Genomic DNA, 21,868 nt, shown 5'->3' with positions numbered 1-21,868 from the left:
AAGGACAGGAGGTGAGAAAATATCTTCACAATGAGGTCATGAGCAAATATAAAAACCTGAATTAATTTTTAGCTCTACTTCGCTCTATCCAATATTAAAAAAAATAGTGTTAGGCATTAACATTTTAAATACACAGAGAAGGGTAGTTCAGCCTCAACCCTTGGCCTTTGTATGGGAGCAGTGCTTAGATGCTACCATATATGAAGAATCATATAACACGATACAACACACATCATTTGCGGGTGTGTGGTCCTTCTCTGAAGAAACCACACATTTTCAAGTGTGCCCAACTCTCTTGAGTTTTAGAACCCCCAGCTTCAGAAAGTTATTGAAACTGCAAGCAGAGAAGTTAGAGTAACTCCCCAAAAAAGGTTGTGGCATGTAAGAAGGAAATGTAGAATACAGTAATAGGGTGAATGCAGTGGGTGGTGGATTTACCAGGGCACACAGAGACAACCCAAGCCAAACCCCATAGAAGGTGCAATTAAACTAAGTGAGGGATGCTTATACCATTAAACTAGAATGTGATTTTATACTCGACTCTTCTCATTTTGTGCACGTTTGGGCCACTTTTGAATTCTTATAAATATGTCAAATCTGTAATAAATCTCCTGCAAGCAATTCTAGCAATAAACGGGAATAACTGGAACCTGAATGTTTGCAAGTACAACCCATGGAATGTGTTTTTCCTCCATAATTAGTTGAGGTATAAATTAAAATGATTTATTAGGAATGTATCTGTGGCTTTATGTTAACGGAAGATCTCAGTTTTAATAATACAACAACAATTACGGAGGAATTGCCTGTCATTTTGTATACATTAGGTTTCATGTGTGTGCAGACTGCGGTAACAATGATACAACTGAAAAATGATGCCTTTCCCAGGAAAGAAAACCATTACTATCTGCCCCATTATGACGCTTCGCTTTCATTTACATAAAGAAAGAATATAGAGACTAGTCACCTATTGCAAATCTACAAGATGTTGCGCTGTTTGCCTTGTTCTATCAAATAAGGCGGAGAGAAAGCATTTATCAAATGTAAACACACACACACACAGCACAAATCACTATACAAATGTCATTACGTTTCTACTTCCCCTTATGTAATTAGGAGCGATATTCACTTTGCAATGTTCGGCTGTGATTTGTATAACCAACAAATAACAAAAGAAAAATGCATACATGTGCAGAAAGAGGTGAATATGCAGAAGATGGGATTATTTAGTGTAGAAATGTGAATATAGTTTAGATAAAACTGGTATTAGGATTTGGGGATAAAGCAGAACTCCAGTTTCCTTTGAAGCGGACCTTTACCCCCCTTGACTAAAAACCACACCAGCATACAGCTCTACAGGCTGATATGAAATTATCTTACATTCATTAGCTAAACAAACATATTTTTATTTTACTTACAATTTCTTTTCTTTTTTTCACTTTCTGCTCCACTTTGGCACAAATGATGTAATCGTGCCCAAGCATTGCATCCTGGGGAAGTCACATCAGCAGAGCATTGCTGGGAAATCTCATCTGTAATCTCATGAGATCTCAGGGAAAGGCATTTTCCTCCCCTGAGATGATGTGCATGGTCACATGTCCTAGTCACATGTGACAGAGTTCCAGGAAGTAAAGGGAGATCTGGTAACCTGTATTAAGTTAAAATGGCCACTGTCAGAAGACTGGGGAAGAAAAGAAAGGTAAACAAAAATAAAAATGATCTAGAAGTATTTGTTTGTAGATTGTCATTACTAAACATTTATAAAGTTGCCTTTGTTGTTATTTTGAAGATATGGGTAAAGTTCTTCTTTAATTCCCCCTCCCCCCCCTCCCCCCGAACCACACTTCCTCTTTCCCGCATTACTATATCCACCACCAAAAATTCCTTCATACATATTTTTGGGTTCTTCTCACCAATCATATAACATCCTTGGGTTTTCTTGTTCATCTCACTGCAACAGCGGAGGTCATAATTTAATACTCCAGAAGGCAGCTCTGATGTTATGATGTCTTTGCAGCTCTATGCAGTATTGTGCTGTGAACCCAGGCTGATGTAGAGATGCACCCCCAGGGATGTGTCAATGATGCCTTTGGCTCACGGAATGTGGGTTGAATGATGCAGCCCATATTTCAATCTAGAACAGGATTGGTGGCCGTGCCTAACTTCCACAGGGTACAGCTCTGGAGACAAGATGAATACTGCAGCAAGAGCTGCATTTTGTATTGTTGTCGCGACAGCTAAGCAATCTAAAAGGAAGACAGTAATCAGCTCACATTGCTAGTACAAAATCATAAATGAACTACATGCACAGCAGCAACTTCTGTCCAAATTTAAATAGGTCCAAAAAGCTAGCATCCAAACTTAAAGGGTTTCTAAAGCCTCCATTTTGTTTTGCATATATCTACTGCTAGCAAGCAGTAGATAAATGCAAAAAGTTTTTTCTTTTTTTAAAAAAACCCGCTTTACCAGCGTTTTAAACTTACCCCGTCTTTGCCGCGCGCTCCCATCTGAGAATCCGAAACTGCTCGGGCGGCCGCAAAGCATCTTGGGACGGGTGCATGCGCTGTTTGGATTTTCGGCCGGGAGACAAGCAGAGACGCAAAGAGACGCGTGCACCCGCATGCAGACACCGTGGGATCGGACGTGCCAGGAAGGACAGAGGAGTCAGTGCTGGATCGGACATCCGGCGCAGCGCTGGAGGGACAGCTGAAAAGGAAAGGAAAGAAGAAGATCGGATCAGGAGACATCATTTTAAGGTAAGTGCTAACATTAACATTAACAGGGAAAAAATAATTTGACTTTAATGTCACTTTAAGCTTTTATTGCAGCATGTCAGATAAAAAAAGGTCATCAAGACACATTTTGGAAAATCCTGAACTTAGTCTCAAACTATTGTACTACTAGGGTTAGGTTTTAACGCAGACATTCTCAACCAGGGATCCATAGAACCCTGGAGTTCCTCCACAGATCATTAGAGTTTCCTTGAGCAGTGAATCACTTAACTCCTGGCAGTCGGTGCCTATATAGTCCTGGTGGGAGGATCCTACAATTGTTACTGTCTGCATTCCTTTCAGGGCATTACAAATTATTATTCATTTCATTTTGTGCAGCAAAGGCTGTTTAGGGGGGTTAATGAATGGAAAACCATAAAGGTTTAGGGACAGTTGCTTTTACATTTTATTCATAAAGTTTACACATTTCTTTTTCATCAAGAAATTTTAATTTGAAAAGAACAAAGTTCTTCAGTTTTTCCCATAGTTTTGTTTCACAGAAAAGGAAGAGAACGGCAAGTACAAAACAAGACCAAGTAACCCACACTGCATGAGCATGTTTAAAAGTGGCCTTTAATCTACTTATTATAGATAAATTGTGCGAACACTTCCAGCATAACTAAGAAGACAGTATACACTGCATTTTTATGTGAGAAAAGTGCTACAATTATGAATAAGAGATACATAGTTTAAAAAAATGTATTTATGATTATAAAAAAAATTGTGATCTATGTTTTAGTCATTTTACCAATCATGTGTAATGCAAATGGTAAAGCAAATACTTGTGATAATAAGTTACATACAGATCAGCTATCTACTCCACACCAGATCATCTCAATTTTTTTAGAGCTACCTCTGCAGGTAAAGGTTAGGCTTTCTAAGTGTAGGGTAGAATTAACCTTCATCTATCCAAAGGCATGTTCTGGATGGTTGGGTCGATACAGGCCCGGCGCTACCGCAAGGCAAGTCAAGCGGCCGCCTGAGGGTGCTGAAGGGGTGAGGGCGGAGAAAACAGGGCATTTTGACAAGTACTTGTCAAAATGCCCCGTTTTCTCCGCCCTCACCCCATTTTTTTTTGCGGGAGAGCAGCGGCGAGTCGGCGCTCGGCCGGTGGGAGGAGCTCCAGGTGGGGTCCTAAATTTAGCTGGATCCCGACACGCACGGCACCTCTGGCAGTCGCCGGCCAGCTAAGTTATGTCCCCAACTGGAGCTCCTCCCACCGGACCAGCGCTCACTCTCCGCTGCTCTCCAGCACATCGCTGACTACAACCTCACCAGCGAGGCACCTTCATCGAGCAGTAAGTGAGGGCAAGGGGGGTCCCTATTAGGAACTATGATTATTAGCAGGTGTAGTAGTGTGTACTACATATAGAGTATACACTGCAGACAATAGATGTATAATTATCCTCTGCTAATATGAATGGATTAAATGATCCACAGTACATAATATGTACATAACATGTAGTTGTACTACGGATCATTTAACCCATTCATGTTAGCCAAAGATAATTGTAAATCTATTGTCTGCAGTGTATACTCTATATGTAGTATGTAGTACATGTAGGTTACACAATTCCACTACACTGCAGCAATAAATTTACAATTATCCCCTGCTAACATGAATAGGTTAAAAGATCCATAGTACATAATATGTAGTTGTACTACGGATCATTTAACCCATTCATGTTAGCCAAAGATAATTGTAAATCTATTGTTGCAGTGTACTCTATATGTAGTATGTAGTACATGTAGGTTACACAATTCCACTACACTGCAGCAATAAATTTACAATTATCCCCTGCTAACATGAATAGGTTAAAAGATCCATAGTACATAATAGTACATAATATGTAGTTGTACTACGGATCATTTAACCTATTCATGTTTGCAGGGGATTATTGTAACTCCATTACTGCAGTGTACTGGACGTGTGTGCTGTATATGTACTATGGATCATGATTTAACCTATTCATGTTAGCAGGGCAGAATTGTGAGTGCCTCCCACATGCGAGCACCGAGACGCGATGCAGCGATCCTGCCCAGTGACGACTACAAGAGGCATGCGTGAGGCACCGCATGAGGCAACAGGGATCGGAGTGAAACTGTGAGTGAGGGAAGCTGGGACGGGGCTGGCTGTAAATCTATTGCTATAGTGTACTGGACGTGTGTAGTGTATATGTAGTACTGATATACAGCACACACCTCCACTACACTCCAGCAACAGATTTACAATTCTCCCCTGATAACATGAATAGGTTAAATCATGATCCATAGTACATAACATGTAGTTGTACTATGGATCATTTAACCAGTTAGTGTTAGTGAATAGGGAGTGCAGCTATTGTTAGTGGAAAGAGAGTGCGGTTAGTGTTAGTTTATGGTCCTGCTCAACATATTTTGCGGTTCTCCGTACTGTTACGGAGGGGGGAGGGTTCTGGGGGCGCAAAAATGCACCTACGCCTGTGTAGGCAAAAATCCTTGCACCGGCCCTGGGTAGATAGCTGTATCTTTTGTAGAACCCTTTAGGCAGCAGTGCTATTAAAAGAGAAGTATGGGGTAAGTGTTTTTCCCCATAGTTCTCTTAAGGGTCACGGGAGGACATATACTAGCATCCTCCCATGACCCAAAGCTCAGTATATCACATGCTAAAGCCTAAAGCTTGCGGTGTACTGAGACCGCCGCAACCGGGACGTATCCCTACATTACTGTCGAGATCCACCCAGCTGCGTGAGTGACAGCTGGCTCTGCCTACCCGCCCCCTTCCCTGTCTGTTCCTCCAGTCAGCACTAAAGGATCGGAGCGGGAGGGGGGGGGGAATCCTTGCAGGTAGCCGTGACTGACAGTCATGGCTCTCTGCAGGGAGATGATCGAGAAGTGACTGAGCGACGGTATGCGTTCGCTCACTTCCTGATCTATTGAGCTGACCTGTGACAGTTTCATTGTCACACATCGGCTCGAACTAGGAGGATGCCTGATTTTCACTCACCTCATAGTTCTCCTTTAAATGTATTATTGTCAGATTGTATGCCGTCTGATTTGTAGTCTCTGTTCATTTGGTTTCCCCTAATCAGTCTGTCATCATTTGCATCTGTCTGCTGCTGAGTGTACCCTGGCCACAGAGCAGGGCAACCAATGAGAGATTGCCATGAGTAGGTATGCCCTCTCAGCCAATCACTGTGAGTTTAATGACCAGTGGTGCATGCTGGGGCAGGAGATAAATACTTGGGGTAGGCCATGTGAACTCTCTCTTCCACCCCCGGGCCCTGCCTGTGGGGAGGCTGCTATGGACTGTCTGAGATGGCTAAGCCTGAAGCATGGGGACTAGCCATGTGCTTGCACTGAGGCCTGAGTCTAGAGGCCCTGTGGTTACTACTGATGACAAAGGGTGAATATGACTGGTGACTTCAAGTGCTGCTGTGGGCTGTGTCAGGTGTTCTTCATGCTGTAAATGGAGACAGCTACCATACCTTGCCACTGAAAGGATTCTGCATCAGCCTGGAAGATCCTAACCGTCAACCTCTCTCCTTGAAGTTCATTAATAAAGTGATTCAGCATCATATCTACAGTCTGGACATCGCTATTGTTGGTCACCATGGAGGGTGGTAAGTGCTAATGGGTAATATGGGTCTAAATATCCCTAGACACAAAGATTACTGAGCTGTGGTACCCCATAGCAACTGATTCTAGGACCGAACTATTAACCATTCCAAGGTGTCCTGGTGTGCTGTGACATTATCATTGAGGTACATCACAGAGGGAACACAGGGAGACCCATTGCTTTACTACTGTATGCTACTCCTTAGGGGGCGCGCTACACTGTTTTTTAGGATTCACTCTTTTAACTATGCTCAGAGGCAGCCAAGTTCAACTTTTAGATTTTTCTTGGTGTCATGGCCATATGATATTGACCTAATGTTCACCTATATTAAAAAGGGGGACTCCAACATACTTAGATAGCCAGCAAAAAAACTAACTTATCTGTTTCAACTACTCAGGTTAAAAACAGAGCTTTAAGTTGCATACATTTCCAAATACATGTGGAAGCCACACTGATGCATGTATGCTGACAAGGAACAGTCTAACGGGAGCGAACAAAGTGAGTAGAGACATGAGTTCATTAGTCCGCTGCTTCTCCTTTCCTGTCCAATCACAGTCTGGAAAAGGTAGGTGATCAAGTTGTCTTGCCTAATTACAGGATAGAAAAGGGCTATACCATACCTCCCAACTGTCTTGCACGGTTTTGTAAATTTCAGGGCTAGATGCAACACCAGGCTCCTGGACTGCAAGATAGAATATTGTGAGCAGGTCGGTTACCATTTTCCAAGTCAGATTTACAGAAGTTGTTAGCAAAGCTTGTCAGGCAAGCTTAGTGAAACATAAGCAGTTTGTATTCTAAGCCTGCTTTGTAAATGTTTGAGCATTATGGGGCCCCAGAATTTAGTGTAGTATTATTATTATTATTAATAATAATAATAATAATATTAACAATAATAATAATATTATTATTAACAAAAACAACAACAATAATCATAATACTAATAAAAATAATAACAAAACTATAGTATTTTATTATTATTATTATTATTATTAATACAAAATAACAAAAGCAAACTTGAAAAGCCCCCAAAATAATAAAAGTGTAAACATGGCTATAAGGACATGTACTAACACTGGTTACGGGAAACAAAAATTGAATTGCTGCACTGTGAACTTTTTTTTTTTGCAACAGCAAAACTTTATGATCGCGAAAAGCATTTTATTATTTTGCTCTTTTGCTCACCTTTTATCATTAAAATAAAGGACATGAGTTGTAAAAAAGAAAATAAATATGCACATAATTTTAAGGCAAGAAGTGCATGTATAAATCTTGCTGCGAGCAGCTGTACTGTAGCCATAATTTGCGCACTACAGCTGCCACAACAATATCAAATTTTATAGGTGAAAAAACATTGAAAAGTTTAATGGAATAGTAGAGTTTGATATATATTTCGCTATAAATAAACATTATCTAATGAAGAAATGGGGTGATTATTTCCCCCACAGCATATCATTCGCCATAATATATCTTTTCTCTCGCAAGCAACTAAAATTGGCAATCAGACTTAAGCATCTATAACAATACAAATCTATATATGCTAATACCTTCGGTTCTCATTTCCATGTACGACCACGGTTTAACAGTCAGCAGAGAAGTACAGTAAATCTTTCCCCTAATTGTATGACATCATAAAACAAACTACTTTCATTTCCATTTGACAATAATCCCTTCATATTTGTAGCTTTAATGACAGCCATAGCAATATCTGTAAAATCCGTAAATTACAGTGGCCTCTGTTTCAAAGAGGAGTAAATGGGATGCATTGGGTAGGCCCTGAAGTACCAGTTGATTGCCAATGACGTCTATTTAAACCTTGTGGTAGTAGCCCACCAGAAATATCCAAAGTCGGTGGTGGGCCACCAGGAATAAGCAGGTAAATTCCGTCTAGTACTGAACAAACTTCATATAGTCAGACAAGCCCAGACTATACACATATATACTGTAAGTATTCAAATGTTGGTGTTGTTCCAGGGTATCCCTAAACATTGTTATTAGCTTTATTTTTATGCAAGTAATGTTTTGGGGGGTCAGCCTTTTCTTAAATGCCATTTTAAAGGGATCGAACATAGGGAAATGTGCATGTATTCTGGTGACCTATACATTAAAGATTTAGAACCGATAAGCAATCATTTGATCTCATTGCTGTCAAAAAGATATCTTTTACTGCACTCTGCACATTCTCATTGATCTCTGTGCTGCCTTATTGAAAAACTACCATCAAAAGTCTAATCCTGACAGCTCCCATCTATAGACAGCAGCCATTAGACGTACAGCAGCCATTTTGCTGTGCCCAAGCAATACTTCTGCCCATGTGGACAGCACATGAGGGAGAGTGAGAGCTATGTTTAAACAGAAATAAAAACAGGTTTTAGATTGGAAACAGCATCATGATAAACATTTATACCTCGCACCCACTAATGCATTTTTCTGTGACTCCAGAGAGGCTGCCAACCTTACTTCATCGCAGGTGGTCCGTTCCTTATTCCTGCAACCAAACAGCACATTAATCCCCAGTGCCAGATGCCATCATTGCTTTTACATCTGTCTGATCTTTCCTATTTATCTGAACATTATGCTCACCAGGAAGGCGTCCAAGCCCTTGAAATAAATCTGGGAATTCCGTGAGTGTCTTGCCATGGGGCTCAGTGCGATCGTGTGATCCGAGTTCCCAATCTATGGTTCTATTAGTCACTCATTTCGCCCTGGCATATGATCCTTTAAGATGTGATAAGTGTCTTGCTGTGAATTTGTAGACTCTTCACACAGTATATGATATATTTTTTTATTAGTAACAAGCTAATATAGAATGTTGCCTTAAAGTGGTTTTCTATATCCCATTGGTATAGTCATATTTACATAGTTAACCAAGTAAAAAAAAAATACACACATGTCCATCATATTCAACCAAAAGGAATAATACATTAAAATCTACATCCTCAGCACACTAAACCTGCAGTTTATCTAAAGGAAGTATAAAGCCCCTTATAAAGTATGGTCCAATTTTCTCTAACAGGTCCCGACACCGCACCCTAACACCGCACCCTAACACACATTTTGCTTTAATTTGTGTTTCAGCAGTTGCCTCATAAGGGGGCCCCTTGGCGGGCAGTTTGTTAAGTCAAATGCTGGCTGGGGGAGCCCAAGCCAGCAGCTTTGCAGCGGTGGAAGCTGAAACTCCAACCTCGCTAGATCCAAAACACACGCATATCTGCGGCACTAGGCTCAGACAGGGGTTCTTACTTACTCTTGTCATTCAAAGTTCAGTCTCTGGGATGATCAGGTCCCACATCTGTGGCTCATTTGATATAGAGGCCCAGGTGGCACAGAAGATGCTCTGGAGGAACCTGACAGGTCACCACCACTGACTGATCTGCCGTCACCCAAACACCACACACTCCTGCCCTGAACTGGCTCCTACAATGAGCTCCCCAGGTATAGGCCACCCACCGATCATGAGAATTAGCAGATTCAGTTAATCTTCTGCTTGAGTTTTTCTTTACTTATGGTATGATGAAGCAAAACAGTCTATTTATTATCATGGTTTCATTGCCATGGCCAGTCCACTTCCAAATGTATGCCCACAGGAGAATATCCAGCTGTACTTGCTAGACCCTCTTGGGGAAGAAACGGCATCCTCCCTAAAGGGAACACTGAGAAACTTTGAAACTAAATGTTTGCAATTGCTGCCCTGTCTATAATATGATGGCCCACAAGAGGTTATTTCTGCTCTTCTCACTAGCTCAGCTCTCTGCACCACACAGTGGCAGAGGATACTTCTCCTCTGCTATATATACTTCTTAAGGGGTCCCTGGAGGAATTCAGAGGTTACTACACCCCTTACAAACTTATAACACAGAAACAGAGTCTTACATGCAGGCTTCTGTCCCAACCTACTGCCTGTCAGACCTGTAGTACAGAACCATGGGAAGTGCTCCAAAACTCCTTAGCTTTGTGCTACAGGTTTTACAGGATGGCAGGTGTGGACAGAAGCCTTTAGCCTTTAATGTGCATTCAAGCTGTGGCCCCATTTATGTCCAGCCGTCCAGCTCATAGAAATGAATGGGGCCGCTCTGTAAAGAGGACACAGTAGGGGTGGGGGAAATGCTGTGCAGCATATGCCCTGTCCTGTGTCTAGCACATGGAACAGGCACTGCCTGGAAAACTCAACACTAATAGAGTAATAACTGTGCCAGCCCTGGGCAGACCCAACAGACAGAAATTATGGTTTTGCACATCTGATGTATACAATAATATCCCAATTACAGATGCAGTGTCTAGGGATATCTCCTTTAAAAAAGTGGTAACGTAATCTTCTAACCGCAACTCAATTGTCTGCTCTTGCCCCCTGGTTGCCCAGAATCTATGTTCCTATATTCCCTTTGCTGCCTCTAGTGAGATGCCACAGTCTTTAAAAAAGACAGGAATATGGTTTTAGACCAACATACTGGAATTACAATCATTCCACAACATCTTGGCAGATGTGGGCATGTGCATGCCATAACAAAAGTTCTGCTTTTATTATCTCAGGAAAGGTTACATTTTTTTCTGAAACTGTAATGAGGTTATTGGCCATTTTAGATACAAATAGGACTCGCTGGAGTTCTTCCTGAATTTATATAGCCGTGTCGTTCTTGGTATCAATTGTCTATACCTGCGGGCCTTTGCCAGACAGTCGTCTGTTTTATATACCCCTTTAGTTTGTACTTGCGTGAGGCGGCAGAGCCATACTCATATGAGCTTTAAACAAACAGGAGAGCACAGTAACTCATTTGGTGACCTTTTAATATTTCTGCCGCTCGTTGTCAGAGTCACTAACCACTTTCTTCCCCTAGGTGATGGATTATTTAATTAACGATTGACCTTTCCCAGTACTGTGTGTTGACCACGTTCATTTTGCTCTGCGCCTTCAATGTCGTTTAGTCGCTTATGGTGTGTTTTGGAGGTTTAGCCGTCAGACAGGGTGCAGAAATGTTATGAGATGCAGAGTGTGAGAGACGGACCTTGCAGCTAATTTATCTGGACAGTTAAAGCATGCAGGAGGCAAGGACCTTAAATAATTAAAGTGTATGCATTGCTAAAACTTTTTTTTTCCAGTTTTGGATAGATTAGGAAAGGATTGCAACCCCTGTCTGTTTTTATTGCTCTCTGTGTCTCCATTGGGTAGACTTGCCCTCTCTATTTGTCTTGGTGACCATTATCACCAAGACAAACAGTAATAGGAAATCCAAAACTATGTAGTTATCACCAGAACAGGGGGTGAGGATACATCTTTCAGTGGGGACACCTGATCCAGCCAACAACTGTCTAACTCACTTTCTGTTGCATACTCGGGACAGGAAATTAAGGGATATCTCTCCAATGGGACAGAGACGACAAATATAAACTTATATGTGTTTGAACCCTTCCCTACTCTAGAACTAGGACTAGGAAAAAGTTTTGGCTGTAAATACACTTTACCCAGGGCCGTCCCTTTACTGATTCTTATTGTGGCCAGAGCGTCCCAAGTTGCTAAGAGCCGGGCAGGGAGATGTGTAAGGGCCATACATATCTCCGCACTCAGCTCTTAGCAACCTGGGATGCTCTGGCTGGCATCCCACCCAGCTCCTGGCAACCAGTAACTTCACTGGATGCCAGGAGCTGGGTGGGACGTTGAGCAAGGCAGGGAGATGCAGAGCCTGCAGAGGGTGGCATCACGCCCCCCCTTCCTGCCCCAACCGCGGCTGCCTCATGTGCCAAAAAGGCTAGGGACACTGCTGACTTTACCTGCAATTCCCAAAGTTCTCATACAATATCAGATATGTAAATTTCTCTGTCTTATCTTCTCGCTCATAATTTCAAGAATAAAGATGTCCCAGCAATTCACAGATGTGGTCCAGGATCATTTTGCATTTCTATCAATGACCAAGGAAGTGGTTTGGCCCATTCTTGGGTAAATACTCATCCCAAATGAAAGTTAAAGGGCCAAATCTAAGGAATGGCAAGCTGCAATACATAACATTTTGGTTTTTGGGTTTAGATACACTTTAACAGAACTTTACATAGTACATTGTTTCACATACATTTTTGCTCCAGAAAATGAGCTTGCTATCTAACGGCCCTAAAACAACACACAAGCCAAGCCTAATCACAATTTTGGTCAGGTACCAACTACCCTGCTAGGATTATAAACAAAGCCATGGCACCGGGATAGTCACTAGTCATTAGCAAAACGAGCAAGGATTGGTTCGCTGGATTTTTACCAAACAATTGAAAACATTTGCAAATTATCCTTGTAAGGCATGAATCATGTTTTAAAACAGTGTTTGCAAACACGGTTCAGGAGCAACATTTTTAAGAGCAGCCATTGCTGTATTTCTCAGCAGCTGATAAAAGTGGCGTAGCGTGCACCAGCTGGAGGAGAGGGACAAGGCATGCTAGGTAAGGCCTCTGACATAACTTTAATATATAAGCCATTTCGAACAACAAACCTTTTCTTTAGCTATCTTCACCAAGCAAAGCTGCTTTGATAAATTAGAAACCAATTTAGATTACATTTCCAAATTGCATGCTGATGCTGGCAGACAATGCTGGGGTTTGTAGTCCTTCAGCATCAAGAAGACATCTGATATATTACTGCCTATAAAACATTGGGACTTCTTACAGACTACATCAGCATCACAATACTGTGACACATATGCCCTTCAATGTTCTCTGACAGCACTTGTTCTTTTCCCGGTGTCAGTCTGAGGAAAGATGACGGGGATGTAGATTGTGGCAGGAAAGGGCTGAACCAATTATAGATGGAGGGACACTATTTACTCCCTCTGCTTGACGGGATTTAACCAACATTGCTCCTGAATTTATACGACAGCAGATTGCTGCCGCTTATGAAGTGACAAACGGCCCTCCATGACACTGACTGACTTGTCTGATCAATTTCACTTGTCTGACGAGAAGTTATGAATAGCTTGCTCTTGTTGACAGACAGTATAAAGCCCATATTCATCTGCTCAAACACCAAAACTCATCTGCTGTATTCATGTCAGCTCTGTATCATAGTCAATGGCAGGAGAAAAATAAAAAAAACAGGAAGCAAGGAGCATTAGGCCAAGACCTGTAACCCATAGCAACCAGTCAGTATTTATTGTTTTCTGTTATGACTGCAGTCGGCTGATGGAAGGTGACATTTGCAGGTTGTTATGGGTGTCATGTGCGTAGGCACATTGTTGCCTACGCATTATCAAACCCCCTCTATGGACCCGCTGATCGCCTATATGTGTAACACCCGGTAACGGGTGTGTGCACTGATCGGGTCTTTTCTGCCCGTGCGTGCCCGCTAGGGGGCGCGCGCAAGCAGAAAAAAATTGCCGTCTGGAGACGGCAACCCGCAGATGCAGCAGTGCCGTCCGTCCGTTTTTCTACTACGGGCGGACGGCAAGAGGTTAAAGACAGATACTGTTGCTAATTTTACCATACATTTTGTATAATTTGACTAGAATAATCTCAGTGACACACCAGGGGGTGTCATTTATTTTAGGCCTTGTTTACATGGGCAGCAAACAGGCGGTTGATCTGCATTTTTACTGCCCCCACACGACTGCCCACCTACAATTTGACATGGTGGTTGCTCAGGGTGATATACATGGTTGAGGCCTGAAAACACCCCACTGAAATGATAACAGATAGCAGAGAAGCTAATGCTTCCCTTGCTTTAATTTGACTCTGACACCTGCTGCCATCAGAATACAAGAAAAAAAAAAAAACAACGACAGCATGGGAATGAATAGCTAGGCTGCTATTGGCTATTTCAATTTGCAATAGCTAATAGCAGGCAGGCAGGCTGCCTTTTGCACCCACCACTGCTGCTGTCAATCAGCAGAGAAGGACTTGACAGAGGTCCACCTCTGCTGATTGACAGCAGCAGTGGGAGGGTGCAATAGCCAATCTTGCAAATTGAAATAGCCAATAGAAGCCCAGCAATTCACTCCTATGCTGTTTTTTTTTTTACACTGACTGATGGCAGCCGGTGGCCCCGATGTAAAAAAACAAAACAAAAAACAGATAGCCTTTTTGGAATAAAATGTTTCTCTCCCGGGCATCCGGGAGCCACTACCTTTTTAGCTGGAGACTCCCGGAACGTCCAGGAGAGTCGAGATGTCTGCATGTAGCTTTTGGCAGGCAGTGCCACTTGCCAAACATGTCCATTGAAGTCAATGGGTCCACGTCGCCAGCATGAGCCAAATGTTTGGCAGTTGCGGCAAGGTATTTTAATGTCAAATCCCCCTTGGGATTAAAAAAAAGTAATTCATGAGTTGGCAGTATTTCCTCCTGAATCAGCTTTGAACCGGCTCTGAACCACTTCTGAAAAGCAGTTCACCAGGAATCTCTTTCAGAAATGTGTGTAAACCTGCCACCTGTGTGAATGAAGCCTTACTGTGATAATGGGTATTACATGAATACAATTATATTACAACATTTAGCATTTAAAATCAACCAAATATGGTCTAAAACATTTCTAATGTAATAACCATTACATTTCTGAGACCCTTAGATTTTAGGCTCATACTGTACGTGGGGCCTTAAATCTTGGCCATTTAAAAAAAAACTCTTTGCCAAAGATTTGCCAAAGCGTAGAAAAAAATATTGCTGAGAATTGACATCAACCTAAACCAGAAGTTGCCCTATTATTATGAGGGAAGCTGGGGCAAGAGAGTTGACTGATGTCTGTGAATGTTTTTAACTATCCAGCTCATGGTAAAGCTAGCCCTTCACCATTTTGATGAGTGTTTAAACATCTTCAACATTACAGACCAAGTTCAGTTAAAGGAGACTTACCACTGCAAGCTAATTTGATTGAGGGTTTGAATTGATTATTGGTACCTAACCCATTTCAAATACCCACTCAGATGTATCTTGCAGACAACATAATATGGATTGACATTAGCCACAGCAGCTATGTTATTACTAAAAAAAAACAATTGACAGAAATTTAATGACCACAATTGAACACAATTGCAAAACTGACTTGCTGATGTCAAGATATGTTTCCAGGAAGGATCTTAGAATGTACCTTAAAACAACTACTACTAGCCTACCTATGTTTTCAGCTGCACCACACCACCTCGAGGACACTTTATGTACATACAAAATGGTATGGTTTACGAGCTACAAGGGATCCCCAACAACAACAAACTCCCCTTTTCCTAATAATGCTTACTATTTATGTTGCCCATAAAGACCACTTAACCAGTAACCTACTGTTAAAATGACCACCCTTGCCCAGATCCAACAAACTGAACAAATGGAAACGGGTGGAACAACGTTTCTCATATAAAAGGACTTCTTGCAATCCCTACTGAACCAACCCCTGCACCCTTTCTCTCAGAAACCTCCCAACCTGATCACCATCTGTCAGTAAGGTAAGGTCTTACATACATACCCATTTCCCCACACTAGGCACTGAACCTTTCCTAGGATAATTCTTTACCCTGTTTAAGTGGTCTCCATCAAGTTGTAATTTCCCCTGGTCAATTTTTGTTATAAAGAGTATGAAAATCAAAGTGCTGTAAAGCAAAAAAAGCTGTTGCCTTGCTGATCTTTATAAATAGTGTCCCACCATCTGGATTTGCCCTTTCTTACATTTTCTCATCTTTTAGCTCTCCTAATTGTTTAGGAACAGTCCCATAGCTATTGGTTGAGAAGGGTTGGAGTTTATGGAAAAAAATAAAAAAAAGCTCATGATCTTGCCAGAAAATGAAACCATGCCTGAAGACATTATTATAAGCTAACATATATAGTTTTTTACAGAGAAAAAAGGCGTACTAACTTTAATCAACCTCTCAGAGTTTGACTTTTTCCAGAATTACAAAACACTAAAATGTGTAGCGTAAAAATAAATAAATATTGCAATACCCCGCTGAAAGAAGTGAGTGGAGCATAACACAGTATTGAGAGGTTCAAAAATAAACTCTGTCTCAGTTGTTTCTTAATATGGTGATTTCCTGTGCGGAGTCCTGTGATGTGACGGCTTCACCTCCAGACACCTGGGTTTGGGCTCTGCCCCCAGGCTGAAGTGTTGGTGGTCCTACTCACATGGTCCTTGGTTCATGTTAATGCACACTACATTGCAAGAGCTCCGAGGGGCTGACGTCTGGGATGAACTGTACATTGTGGGAATTGTGTAGTGGATGATGTTTGACCCACAAGGGGGATTTGTTAGTCTCTGTACAAAGGGTACACAGAGGGGTATATTTGTTATAAGTATAATGTTAGAGAAAGGAATTTGCTGAGAATATGTACAATATAACACTCACTGTTCCCCGGACATTTATATGAGATTAATAAGGGAATTCAATTAAGGAGTTTGCCAGTCACTGCTGAATTCTGAGTTCAGCAAAGACGCCTCAAGTGAGGCATTTCATTCCTTGCTCCTTTATGCTTTTTAGTTGCTGAAAAAGGACAGTAGATAATGAAAGCAAACACTAGGGATGGATGTTTTACCGAAACTCAAGACATTTTTTTTTTTAATACGTTTTCTTTAATTAAAAAAAAAAATCAAAGTTCAAAAAATATAGAATATATACCTTTGCAGCTTTCAAAGACATGGCTTTGTTAATAAACCAAACCATTAATCACCAGTGATGGCTTTGTTTACTGACCATCTATTTTTTTTAGAAAACAAAGCCATATGAGTTTTGATCAAACAAATTTCAACTGACCAGTACCCTTGTGACTGACCACTGACCATGTGTGGGTGGAGGTAAAGTTGTCAAACTGGAGTTCAGTAAAATCACTCTGTAGTACAGACAGAGATTACAAGATTCTGATTTCATCTCAATAAAGCATCTTAGTTCCAGACATTGAAAAGGGACTTAAGTGTCTGTCTACCTACAACTGCTACTAAAGCCATAGGTGGAGACTGATGGGATGTGTAAGAGCTTGTTTTTGTTACGCTCAAAGCGCAGCAGAAAACAAAACGAAGTGCACCATAATTCCCATAGCTATAGTAAAAACATGAGTTTAAGCATATACCGGTAAGGCATATTATTCCTGATTAAAGCTGTCCAGATGCTAGCAATTTTTATACTGCTGCATCCTCTGCATTACTTTAAGTTTTATATTAAAACCCCAGCCTGTGTTCTTTGTCCCTAGAAACATTATGCATAACCTGGCTGGATACAATTGTCTTGCTGCTGGCCAATTTTACACTGCTAAATCATCTGTGGTTTCTTTTGTGCTTTTGTATGTACAGTGTTGCCATTGAAGCTGCATGAAAAGACCATTTTCCTGTTGTGTGGTATTTTTAAAAAATTGTTTGCATTTGTACATGCCAGTGCCCAACTTCACCTCACCTTTAATAGTATTTTGCCTATTTGCCCTAACAATTGTCAAAATGTATTAACAGGATTTGCCCCCAATCGCTCCCCCCCATGGACTTTAATGGAATTGTTGCTATGTTTTGGTTTGCCTAATATCAAACAGGATTCCCCGAACATTCAGTGAATCGAACCCAGGCAGATTTCCTCATGCCTACCCTTATCTAATAACTTTCTCTTTAATGCAGCTGAGACCCATCATGATTCACAAAATGATACAGTCTCAATGTCTTATCCTGTGATTGATTCATTTCAGCAGTTGTATAGCCAGCAAGTCAGGATGCATTGTTTGGTTTACAGATACAAAGGAGAGAGATAAAATCTGCTTTTCTATATGTGAAATATCAACATTAAAAATATGGTACCATAAGTAAGTGCAAATGTAAAAGTCGTAATCAAAAGTTGCTCCCAGATAAACTGTAATAAATCAACTTGTGTATTCACCAACATTACACTATAATTTCCTGTTAAGTTGACTGTAGTAGATCATGCTTGCTCCTTTTCTAAAAGTGCATTCACTTCAATCTATTTATATGTACACTTATGTGTATGTTTGACTTGCTCGCTTACGATGTGAAAATACTGCCAAGAGCACATTTTTTTACCAGGTCCAAATTATTCAAATTTATTAAACAATAATTCACATTTGTTTGACACCATGTCAGACTCATAGCTCCTAAAGAACTGCTGCAGCTTTGGAACTATTATGTTTTCTTGGACTTTAATCATTCTGGCAAGGCTCCATTTCCTGTCAGAAAGTGAAACAGCTTAGGAATGTCATTTTCACGAAAGAAAACAGAGAGAATCCAAGAGGAAGTTCTCGGTCTCCTCCAGAGCCCCTCCGATACTCCAGCGTGCTAGCGGGAGGGCTGGAAAACATCAAACATTAGCCCAGGGAAAGGACACACTTTTCCCACATTAAAATACATGGATAAAGTTGAACTTTTTGCTAAAAATAGTTCCCACGGTTAATTCTATTAGGATAAAAGTATGTCCTAGCTGTCTTCGGATAAGTACAACAATTTGTACCCCCCACTAAATAAGAAGAAGAAAATCTGTATATTTCCAGGAAGATTCACAAAGTGACAACTTAAGTGGTTTTCAAAAACTGTTTACATAGATGGCTATATTGTCCAAGAGAGACATACTGTATAAACGTGTGCCTGTATTCCTGCTTCAGTCTTAAAGGATTGGTGTAGGGCTAGACATAAAAAATAAATTTGTTCCCCCTGGCCTTCTTTAATCTTTTTTGAGTAATAAAACACTAAACTTCATATGCAGAAGCTGCTGTATGCTGCTCAGTAAGTCATCGATCAGATTTCCATAGAAAAACTAGCGCCAAGGCTTCCTTTTCAACTTGGCGCATGTGCCCTGTAGCTCCTCCATAGGCTGTAATTGATACCCGTCAATCTTCAAGTTGATAGGATAAGCAGAAATCAATTAAAGCCTAGGGGTCTTGTGGTTGGTTTCCTCATCACCATCTTTTGGTGTTCAAGAAGCCAGGAGAATGGCAATCACAAGACTCATGTTAACTCAATTTCTTGTTGTGATTAAACCTGGAAGTACCCAGCTTTCGGCACTGTTAGCGCAGTGATGGGTGTTGAGCGAGGAGTTAATGCGGGACTTTGTGCCTCCAGTCTCCATAAAGTAGACCTTCTACAAGCTGTGTACACTGTCAACAGTGTGGTGAGAGTAATTTGTTGAAGTATACCATCATGTTTATTCAGTCATCTCTGGGCTAGTGACCTCTTTTTCTGGGATTTAGAGCCCTGCACTTGTAAGGATCGAGTTAGGGTTAATACCATGCCTGTAGGAAAACTGCTAACTTCTGTAATGCAGCATTACATAGAAAATAAAATAGGGTTGGTAGTGACCTTTACAATTATGCCATACCCTAGAAAAGTGTTAAAAAGTAATAAAATATAGAATCATTTAAAAAAAAAATCAAAACACTAGCATGCTGTATACACATATGCAATATTAGGTGATCCCTAAAGACTCATCTCTTCAGGGAAGCCTATCCCACCTCACCCTAACTACTGAACTATCACTTTCTCAAAAAATTCATCCCCACACTGCTACCAACTTTTTTTAAGCCCTCACGGGCAGGGCATCTTGTCTTGACTTGTATTGTAGCTATAATATCTTTGTTATATTGTAAAGTGCTGTGCAAACTGTTGGTGCTAGATACATCCTGTATAATAATAATAATTAAAACTCAGAAAGATACAGTATATAAAAGCCTCCTATTACACCAAGTGCCTTCTAAAACTGATGGACCATATATGGCAGGAGATTGCTAAACTATATACTGTATACACCAGAACATATAATACTAATAATAACTAATAATAACAATAACCTAACATATCAAAATAAAGGCTGTATTTACATGTTGTTTTTGCAGTACCTTGCTGTACACTAATGACTCACTTATCCAGCATTGGTTCCTTTGGAATTGAATGATGCCCAGCCACTTCCTGTTCCCCCAGACCTGGGTACATTGCTCCTGGACAGGACAGCTCTCACACATCTTTATGTGAGAGTCACACTGTCCAAGATAAATGGAGTTGGGCTATAATATACACTATTTCTATACTCTTTATTGTGAGGGTGGCATGAGTTGAAAGTCCGGCTCCAGCATTCCCCAGTTCATCTGCCCACTCTTGGAGCACCACTGCACCCTTTTTGATTTTAAAACATCTGTATACATATATCTTTTCCAAGGTTCTTTGATCCGAGTGAGGGAGATCAGAGGCCCTATCCCTCATGTTCTGTTTTCAGCAATGAGAAGATACTAAATAATGTAGAGACTGATGACACCTAATTACTTGGCTCTGTGTCGCATTCTACTGTGAGCCCAGGGCGCTGGATGGCGTGCACCTGAGTCGTGGGTCCTTGATTCCCTGGGCTCATATGAAATAGTGGCATTTAACTTGGAATAGAAGTGATATCTAGCAGTGGAGTTTTTGTTTTTTTTAAGGGAACAGTGCTGGAGTAAAAAAGGCAGCCAGATGTGTTTTTTTTTATTATTTTAACTTTAAAAAAATAAATAAACTGGAGGTGGGCTTCAAATGATAAGCACACTTGCAATGCACCTAAACTTCATAAGTCTACTGCAAGGCAGTGATTAAAAACGTCAGACCCCAGACCAAACTTACCCTCTTTTTCAATATTGTGGCCTTCCCAGTGCTTCTCCATCGCTTAACTGATATTTCCTGCAACACTGAACTTCCTACCATAGAGTATATTAGAATGTCTATCTCCATATAGGCCTACAGGGGAACTTGGTTGTATACTACAGTATATTTAATTTACAGTATATACTATACCCATAGCTATAAATATATTATTTTATCACCATTATAAACACATACATGAAGATATATTTTATAGACTTATCTTTTACATCAAATGTATTAGATGGGTGCATGTGTTTGTCCTGCTATCTGATCAAGGCAGCTTAGATCCCAGGCCAGTAAAGCTGAAGGTTCACTTATTTTTAAATAGGAAGAAAATAAAGACCTTTCTATAGATCAGACATGTGAAGTAAAGGAAATCCTGGCGTTTTATTGTGTACCCATCATGTGATGCATCATGTGATCACATGGCCAGAACTCAAGGGAAAGGGTGCCACAGACTCAACATCTAAAGGGGTTCTTTCTTTGAAAACACAAATAGTGGAAATACTGTAGCTTTTTACTTTTCATAACTGGCAATTATTATTGTGCACGCAGTTCTTTAAAAGCCTTTCTGGCCTTTGTTCCCTTCCGTTACTAAGTATGGCTGCCTCTGCCTTAGGACAAGTCTTTTACCTGAGGAGCTCTGAATACAAATTGGATTACATCTCAGGTGGAATGGCTTTAAAGGTTCTTAGCTGATCCCGAGCGAACAGATGTCTAGGAGCTGAATCCGTGGCAGAGCCTAATAATCTCTTGCCTGCCTCTCAGGAGACACATATTTCTCAAATAGTGATGTTAAGACATTTATGGAGCAGCAGGTACAGTGTGGCAGAGGTTGTGAGAATTCAGATTTGTGTCATTTTAATTAGCAGTTCCAACCGAATGGAAATCTGTCACAAATGCAAGACATTAACAGAAGCTCGACCGTTGCGTCATTAAATCTCAGGTGTTGAGTGTGTTGTGTTA

This window comes from Nanorana parkeri, unplaced genomic scaffold (assembly GCF_000935625.1).
Source record: "Nanorana parkeri isolate BGI_ZX_2015 unplaced genomic scaffold, ASM93562v1 scaffold140, whole genome shotgun sequence".
Lineage (NCBI taxonomy): Eukaryota > Metazoa > Chordata > Amphibia > Anura > Dicroglossidae > Nanorana > Nanorana parkeri.
Note: the sequence above shows the minus strand (reverse complement) of the source record.